We start from the raw sequence: 9,617 nt of genomic DNA, 5'->3' as shown, positions 1-9,617 counted from the left end.
CTGCTGGATGTAGTCTGACAGAAGTGCCACCAGGATTTGCTGGTGTCTTGGAGGTTCTGGGGCGTGTATGAGACAGAGGGGTCAAGGCTGACTGGAAGAGTTTGGGCTGACCCACAGGGTGAACAGAATTGCCCTTGACTAAGAAGGAATAAACCTGGAAGACTAACCGAAGTGGCCAAGACAGAGTGGCCAGTGATAAAAGGCAAGTTTGGTGTCTTAGAAGCCAAGTAAAGGAAATGTTTTGAGATGGAGAAGTGATGCATTGTCCCCTCACCTCATTTTATCACAGGCCATAGTGTTAAGTACCGTGTTTGTGTTTACTGAAGACTTACTCGAAATACACCACAGGTAATGGGTCATCCTGGGGAAGTCGCTTTTCCTCCCCCATCTTCAGTTTCCTTGTAAGTTAAATAAGCAAATTTGGCTATATGTGTCCTAAAAAACCTTGATTTACTATGTTTTTTTCCCCCTGATTTTGTATGATTCCTTGATTCTCAACAAGACTGAATCCATTTAGTTATTACTCATTTTTATGCCAGATTTAATGTATCTTCTGTTTTAGTTTCTTCAAACCAATTCATCTTGAATTGAATATTACAGTCGTTAATTTAGTTTATGTTTTTCTTTATTAATGTCTTCTTTTTGCTATGACTTTGCAGACGTGGAAGAGACCTCCACCCTCTGGTACTAGGAAAGTTGGCGGTGGCCTGGGGAAAGCATCTCAACCCCAATGTTGCCCTGAATTCTGTCTCTAAGATTCAAGAAGATCAAGACTGCTAAGGTATGGACTTGCGATTATGATATCTTATTGGTTTAAGGCAAATACATTTAAAAACATTTATCATTTTCACAGACTTTCCTCCTCCTCCTCCCTTTTTCTTTTCCTCCTTTCTTTCTCCCTTCCTCCCTTTAAGAAATGACATATTTTGTACTTTTGCTACCAGCTTGTGGGCTGTGGTGGGATGAAGGCACAGTGGGAGCAACTGCAGGCTGCATTGTCTCAATTATAAAGAGCTGGCCAGAGGGCAGGGAGAAAAAGCAAGGGGAGCGCCGGGTGGGTGTCTGATCTGAAGGAAAGAGAAATCAAGGTCGGTGCCTATGTGGTAAGACTTCAGGACCAGATACAAGTAAAGAAGTGATGCTGTGTAATACATGACTAATTCCCATATTTAACATCCACAGGAAACTTTGGCTCAGCTTTGTGTTACATCTTAAGGTCTTCTGGAGAGCTGCCTTTATGTTTCTTTTGGATACATACCCATGCTGGCAGACTTGAAGTTCTAGTCCAGAGGTCCCACATTTTTCTGGTTGCAATAAGTGTGTATGTGCACACACACACATATGTATAATTAATATATATATATATATATATATATATATATATATACATAATTTGAATAGCAGCTAATTATTCTCTCAGGCATGTGCACGTGGAAGGAAGGGGTGGAGGCAGGTCATTCCCAGACTTGTTAGAGTATAGTTTCCTGGGTGCTACTATATGGAATACATACATTGGACTGCATACATTGCTGGTTAAAAGCACCAGGGGCATGCAGTTTAACAGCCTGGGACCACAAGGCATGTCCAAGGGAAACTATATAATGTTTCTGTCAATTCCATTGATAAATCATTTGCTATCATTTTAATTTCCTTTAAAAAGAAAAACTCCTTTGTAACCCAAAGGCTTCTGGGAACTGGGAGGACAGTGCAGCCAAGGTTTTAGGTTGGCTTCCTTCTCATGGCACCCAAGCCTCCCTTCTGTCGTTACTTGTACAAGGCCAAAGTCCAGCGCTGATGAAAATCAAATTAGTTCTAGCACAGGCTGGCTTCAATTTTATGTCTCAGTTTCTCACTGCTGGAACAGGGGTGGTGTATACTTCCAGCTGGTCATCAGTAGACCTTCCTTTGAGGAGGAAGCCCGGTATGTAATTTCTGTCTAATTTTTGTCAAATCCTCCTAAGTCCTTGCAGAGTTATTGAGCTCTGGCATTCACATTGCTCATAGTACCTCTGAAAGGGTGCTAAGAGGCTGGTGAAAATGTGAGAGTGGTATTTGAAACATATTCTTCTCTCCTTTTTATTCAGGGGAGTATTTTTCTGTAAAGAAGGTAAATTATTTTCTCCCTTTGAATCATAGTGCATCTGTATTGCAGTTTAAGTATAAATGCTATTTATGAATTCATTTTCCATTAACATGCTTCCAAAGGCTAAATAGATAATTTAATAATCAGAAAGAAGAAAATATACAGGGTACCTTTCGGAGTCCTTGCACAGGTATAAACATTGTACATAATAGATGTCTAGCTGCTGTGTGGTTCTCTGCCCACATCCTTGATCTTTTGGAAAGGAAAGCTGAAAAGCTCTTCTCTGCTCATCCTGAAAACCTGGAGAAGCTTAGGGGTTTGGGTTGGGGTTTTGATGACTGACTTATTTGCTTTGAGAGTGTTGATCTTTAATTCAGAATGCCGGCGTGCTGTCAGGAATATTCACCCAGATGCGAACTACTTAAAACATAAATTCAGCAGAGAAAGTTTTAAAGGAGTTGGCCATAAAAATGTTCCTGGTTTGGAGACCAGTCAGCCTGTTAGGGAAGAATGAAGCTCCCTCTGATCGTTGACGGAGGGTCCAGGGCATGTTCCTAACAGGGCTGGATACAGCCGTAGTGCACGGAGACCTGTACGCATCTCCGCTCACGGGCCAGAACCCAATTTCCAGGAAGGAAGCAGGAAATGAGGCGGTGTCGGTCCATCAATCTACCGTAATGCTTCCTGGCTCCTGTGCCGCAGTGCCCAGAGCAGATATTTCAGATGTCTTTTCAAGTGAAGACAGTCTAAATTAGTGGCTGTGGCTCAGACTTTGGAAAAAGCAAACAAGCTTCTCCATGAACATTAGAAGAGCCATTTAATTTTTCAAAGCCAGTGCTGTTTGAAGGGTGGCTCGTAAGCATCAGCGGCTGTAAGCTTATTAGGCATGCAGATTCTCAGGCCCTGCCCCAGGCAGTGGGAGCCAGGACCCCTTGGAGGGAGGGGCAGGAGTCTGTTTTGAAAATGGCCGTCCAGATAATTCACATGCTTTACTGAAATTCAAGCACTCTGTGAGACCTGTCCCCTGATCTCTGATAAACCAGGGTGGTTTTTTAAAAAAAAAGAAATTGCATGTCTAAGAACCAGGAAGGTTTAAAATATTAATGATTGGTACACTTAAGTATGGGTGAAGTTTCTTCTAGTGGACATGCAAAGCACAAACCATAGAGGGGAAAAAGTAAAGTGAACTTCATGAAAATTAAAAGCGTCTAGTCATCAAAAAATAAGATATTAAATGGCCAATAAACATAAGCGATGGTGTGTAACATAATTTGTCATCAGGGATATGCAACTTAAAAGCACAAAATGATACCACTGTACGCTTATAAGAATGGCTAAAATTTAAAGGACCAAAATTCCAAAAGTTAAGAGGACATGGAGTGACTGGAGCCCTCAGACAGTACTGGCAGGAGTATAAAACGCTCCAACCAATTCAGAAAATGACCTGGCACTTTCCTATAAAATCACACAGCTGTCTGTGCTGAGATCCACAACCCCAGCCCCGGGTATCTGTCCAAGGGGATTGAAAATGCTTACTTACCACTCTATTCATAGTGGTTTTTATCAATACCCAATGCTGAAAACAGCTCAGAAGTCCGAGTCAGGAAAATGGACGAACTCCGGTCCTTCCATAAAGTGGAACACTAGTCAGCAAAAAAAAAAAAAAAAAAAAATTTTTTTTGAGCAACATAACATAGATGAATCTGAAAAAACAGTGTCATGAGTAAAATAAGCCAAACACCAAAAATTTTTTAAGATCTGTTTTCATTTGCAGGGTGGGGATGATTCTCATGACTGCTTGATATACTTCAAGTGAGGTTTACATAAAACCATGCTTGTATACTGCAGTTGTGTGCTGGTCCTTTATAACCCCTGGATCAATACTACGCTGCTGTTTTCGGTTTCAGAGATCACAGGAGTGATGGCACTCCCAAGCAAGAGAAGAACTGCCCTGTTTTATGCAGCCTCTGCCTCACTGTGGATCCCGGGCATTCACTTCAGCTGAAAGTGAAAGGCTGGAGTTTTTTTAAAAAGTGTATCCATTTAATTACAAGAATTTGGAAACCCTGAAAGAGGTTGACCTTGTGGCCAAAAAATAAAAAATAAAAATGCATTTAATTAATATGTTGGAAATTGTGTTGAGGAAAAACTACCATTGAATGTAGATGTTACATTTTATCTGCCCAGAGTTACCCAGAAGGAGCCCGAAACCATTTCACACGTTTAACGGATACCAACAAGGTTAATTGTCTCGGGAAGGAGCGCTGGAGAGCTGAATTCCTTTACACACGTCTCCAATTTGTGATGCTGTCTGTCATATTAATTTCCTGAGACTTGGGCATACGTTTTTATTTTAGCTGTTCTTTTTCAACTTTCATTTTCCGTAGTAAAAGATAAAAACCAGAGATATGGCAGACATGTGCAAGCTAACAGTGCTTTTTCTGTAAAGTCTAAATTAGCAACCTGCTCTGTAAGTAGAGAATCTCTTCTTACCTGCAAGCACTGTTAAGAAAACGAAGCTGCTTTTGAGGATGGTTTTCATCATTGTCTGTGGTTGTGACCACTAAGTGTGAGAAGGCGGGCAGCAGGAGAAGAGCCCTTCAGGCATTGTCAGAGGGGTGTGCGCATGTGTGTGCAGATGTGGTTTATCTGCTTTGGGGTCTTTCTCATCCGTCAAGCCTTAGGCTGGTTTTATGCAAGTGCTAGTGTTGTGCAGATCGCCTTGGTGCTTGTCTCTTTCCTCTGGACTTGGAAAATGATGGTTTTTATATTTTCTGCGCCTCTCAACCCATCAGCAGAACTGTGGCTAACTTATCAAGTCTCATGACAGTCCTTCTTCTGTGGGTTTCTTCATCCTTCACTGAGTTTCCTCTGAAATTCATCATGCATTGAAATTTCATCTCAGATAATAAATATCTAAGTGTCAAACATGAAAACATCAGCAGAACCACTATCTTGTGAAAGGAGAAGCATCTTGCTGGGCAAACCAGAGGGTCACTTTCCATAGCTGGCTCATTTGTGTCTTTATTCAGCCAACACTCGCTGAGCAGCTGCCCCGAGCTGGGGGCTGGGCCAGGTCTGCTGCCCGACCTCTGCCTCACCCCAGTGACTTTTGGGTGTCAACTCCCTGGTATGTAAAATGGGAGTTTGGGTCAGGTAAGCCTGAGAATATCTCAGATTTTACCAAAATACCAAGTTTTATTTAATTTTTAATGAACTAGAGATTAATGGCAATGGAACAATACTCTCTAGGCATGTGTGACCCTGATCTGTAAGCATCAATTCAAATACGGACTACGAAGGTCCAGGCAGATTGAGCTGATGAAATTATAAAACTTCTGTATGACTGCTTATTCGATTTTAATACCTACTCTATACCGCGTGATGGTCAAATATGATTCATTCAGAAAGCTTATTTAAGAGATAGTCTGATTTTCCCATTGATGTAGTCTAGAGGTATTCTTTTTTTTTTTCTACTTAAAATAGTGGCTCTTCCAAGGCTATCTCATTTTACAGGTGGGGAAACTGAGGAAGGGAAAGGTTAAGTAACTTTCTTAAAACCACCTTAGTGGAATAAGAAACCCAGGTTTGGGGATTTGGCCCTTAAAATGAATGTCAAGGGCCCAACTCTATTCACAGAATTTTCCACCCTGTGCTAAAGCATGCCCACTAGGATGCCTGCCTGAGTGTCCTTTGATACTGAGCTGCTTCTAAATGTGGCAGCAACTCTTTTGTCTTTATATTTTCTTTCTGATTCAAATAGCTACCATTTCAAAAATAGTCTCCTTTCCACTGCAACAGAAGAGAAAGTCTGTGTCACTCCCCTCCAGGGCTGTGTTTGCATTCTCTGGGTTTCACCACCTGACGTTTCACCCAACGCCTTTGCAACCGACACAGTCTGAGTTGTGTCCAGAACCTTGTGCACATTTAGCTCTGATGTGCCCAGTTAAAACACACACATGTTTCCCATCACTGCCACTGTCGGTGACGATGACACAATGGCCAGTCTAACTTTTCCTGAAATTTGACATTTGTTGTTTTTGTAACTAGACAAGTATAACATAGCTTAAAATATATCCACTGAGAATTTATATCTACAAGTAACGTAAGACTTTCTCTTCACCTTGCTTATGTGTCTCCTTTGCTGTGAAACACAGCTGCACTTTCTCACTGTGTGTGTGTGTGTGTGTGTGTGTGTGTGTGTGTGTGTGTGTGTGTAACACTCTCAAATGTTCACACCAGCATTTTCCTCATATTTGGCCTGGACTGCAGAGTTGGTCTATGTCTGTGTCATATATTTTGGGAAGTTTTGTGAGCATTAAATAGGAATAGATATGAAAAACACTTTGAAAACTCTAACCCCCCCTTGCTTAAAGAATTGTCCAAACACCTTACTCTACAACACACAATACTGCAGCGTTCAGCAACCTATAAGACAAATAATATAAACCAGTTAACCAAATGTTGTAAACCTTGACAGTGAAAGGGGGGTAGACACATATGGTAAATGCAGAGTTAGAAAGAGAGCTGAAGGGATGGTAGAGGCATGAATATCTTTAAGAAAATGGAAAAATGAGATCCCGCCATACCCCCCACAAGGTTAAGGACACAAAGGTGGAGATGTATTACTTTATCATTACAAAGATAACTGCAGAAGAATAAAATGAAGTTGGAGAAGAGAGGAGTAAGCTAAATCCTTATTCAGAGAAAGAGTTCATGAATATTATCATGAAAAGGCAAATTAGGAGAGTAATATAAGTCTAAAAAGGAGAATTAGTGTGATTACCTCTATAGAGATAAACACAGAGGCAGTTAAACATGATTGGTTGCTTCTGGGAAGCCCAGGTGGGGAGAGTGAGGAAGTGGACAATATTATTTTATTCTTTTGCTCTGCACTTGCGTTTTTTGGAGGAAAACACTTAAAAGAAGCAATCTGCTGTGACTTCCAGGTCAGTGCCCGCTGATCCTGAAAGACTCACTTTGTCAAAGTATAAGGTTAAAAAAGTATAAACATGACTTCTCCAAATGCATGAGGAGTGTATGTCAAAGGTTTTACTCAACTCATTAATGAATAAGAAAAACAGAAAGAGAGAAAAGCCGAATCAAAGAACTTTTAAAGGAACAGAGTATCTCTAGATACCACCGTGAAAGGTGTTTGGAAATGAATTTGAATTAGAGACAAAACCAATTATTCCCATGGAGAAATCAAATTATAACTTCGAGTTGATCTTTCTACAGGCCTCAAGTCTTAGCAAGTACCTTCTCAAAGTGAACTCTGATGAAATAGAAAACAGCAAAGTCAGACACTGGAGAATCCTCCTGGAGGGGTAAGTGATCCTTCAGTGGGCTCGTGTATCAATGTGCAGGTCTATTTTTGGACACCTTTCATTCTCTCGACTGCCAAGTTTTGGATAACTTTTATTTCAAAAAAGAAAGAAAAAGTTCACATATTATCTCATGAAAGTTTTCCATATCCTGCCAACAGGATTTTCTGGCACATCTTGTCTGTTTCCGTAGCGTACATCTGTTAGAGCAGTAACTACAGTTTCCAATGATTTCATTGTTAGTTGATGTCTTTAAATTGTTAATTGCTTGCTGTACTTCCCCACTAGAAAGTGAGCTTTCTGTACACAGGCCTATTACGTAGTACATTCTCAAGGTATTTGTTGAATGAGTGATTTAACTCTCAGAAGTTATTGGTGGCTTTTATAATGCAGAGGCAGGACAGTAGAGATGAGAACACAGGCAGAGAAAGATCAGTAAGAGGATAGCTACAAGGGAAAGACTTAAATCTGCAAAATCTGTTGATGTGGGAGTTTGTAAGTTGTCCAATAAATAGCTGGGTGAAATTCTGCTGTTTGTTAATGCTGCTACGTTCAGATGTTAAAGGAAATAGAATTCCCGTAGAAGTTCGGCCAGGTTAAATGATTTACAGAAGCTTGGTGTCTCAGATCTTTTGTAAATCTTTCTTCTTAATGCCAAACACACTTCTGAATGAAACAAAAGGGAAGCTTTCAAGGAGAAAACACCCTCCTGTTTATTTCACACCCGGGGCTAGGAAATGGTGCCTCTTGCGTTTTGTTAAAAGCTGTAATCATGAACCCCCTTTTTCTGCTGCTCGAAGGGCCCTCTCCCACACACAGACCGTTTGCAAACACAGTACCTGGAAGCTGGGACGGCTTTTGATCTGGCTTCTTTAGAAGAATGCTCATCATTCTGTCCAGCTTTAAACGCCTAAAAGGTTCTGACCAGACAGGAGAAGCTTAGTAGTCCTGACAGCTGTTTGACATCTGCATTTTTATCTGTCCAACTAGTACATGTCGCCCCCACCCACCCACCCAAATCAAAGGTCTTTATTTGAAGCAGTTTAAAATAGACTCCTGTTGATACAACTGGAACACAGTCTTTCAGGTGAAACTTAGAGTACACTCAGATAAACACACTGAGTGATATTTTGGCGGTTACTGTTCGGATGCTTTCAAGATGCCAGAGCCTGTGATGGGCCCCTCTGTGATGTTTCCTTTTCCAGCCTGGGGCAGCCCTCCATCAGTTTCATCCTTGAGTTCAGTCCTTGAAGCACAGGCCCTTGAACTCCTCCCCATCTTGAGTTTAACCACTAAACAGTTCTGCACTAGGGGTCCAAGTACTACAGTTTCTGCAGGAACCAGGAAGGGGCAGGAAACAGAAGGGGCGAGACAGGACAGGGACCTTGAGGCTGGGGAGGACCAAGTGTCCTGCCTGGAAGAGGCTAGCACTACTCAGCTGCTGCCGGTCGTCTTTGGATACTGAAGTGAGCCTGCAGTTCTCAAGGTTGTCTTTTATGAGAGGCCGGAAAGGCAGATTTTCATATACAGTTGCCTGATTTTCAGATTGGCCTGCGGACTGAATGCGATCATCGGCAGGCCCCATTCACATGGGAGCCAGCCTGCCACCCAAGCTGAGGCCTTGAAATCATGGGCCATATTTACAGTTTCCTAATTGGTCTCCCTGCTGCTATCCCTGTGCTTGTCTGTCCACACTGCAGCTGGAGTGATCTTTTTTAAATGCAGAACTAATCACATGTTCTCTCTGTTTAAAACCCTTCAGTAGCTCCCTATTGGAGTTAAAGACCAAAGGCCGTATTAACATTGATGAGGCCCTTCCGGTCTTCAGGGTCATACCCCGGCCACACATTCTTTCTGTGCCATGTCTCTGGGACTCCCTCGGCTCCTCTAAACCCCAGCACTGGTACCTCCAGCCTCTGTGGAGGATGCTAACCCAGCACCAGGGATGCTTTTCAACCCCCCACCCCCACACTTGTTCTTCATTTAGGGAACTTTTGTGTGTCCTCAGGGTTCAGCTGTGCTATGGGAGGACTTCATTAACCCTCTGCTCTGGCCTGGTTTCATCCTATTCACATGCAACCCATGTGCCTCAAACCCTACATTTGGGTCATAATTTTCAATTGGATTACGGTTTTCCTTAATGGACAGTATAATTCATCTCTTTTTTGTTGTTGTTCCAGACAGTGGGTGGTGGATTCTTTTTGCATTGT

The 9,617-nt window shown here is 41.9% G+C and overlaps 1 protein-coding gene across 1 annotated transcript in view; it reads left to right on the top strand.

Annotated features, from left to right (window-relative positions):
* Positions 1-690: 690 nt before the first annotated feature.
* The window catches only part of SGCD (sarcoglycan delta), a 492,701-nt gene continuing 483,774 nt past the window's right edge, over positions 691-9,617 (top strand). The window contains exons 1-2 of the mRNA XM_037152272.2: positions 691-781; positions 7,322-7,410. The gene's annotated coding sequence lies outside the window, so the exon portion shown is untranslated. The remainder of the gene's footprint in view (positions 782-7,321; positions 7,411-9,617) is intronic.

Source organism: Artibeus jamaicensis, unplaced genomic scaffold, assembly GCF_021234435.1.
Source record: "Artibeus jamaicensis isolate MK-2021 breed Jamaican fruit bat unplaced genomic scaffold, CSHL_Jam_final contig_432, whole genome shotgun sequence".
Taxonomy (NCBI): domain Eukaryota; kingdom Metazoa; phylum Chordata; class Mammalia; order Chiroptera; family Phyllostomidae; genus Artibeus; species Artibeus jamaicensis.
Note: the sequence above shows the minus strand (reverse complement) of the source record. Positions and strands in the feature narration are given on the sequence as shown.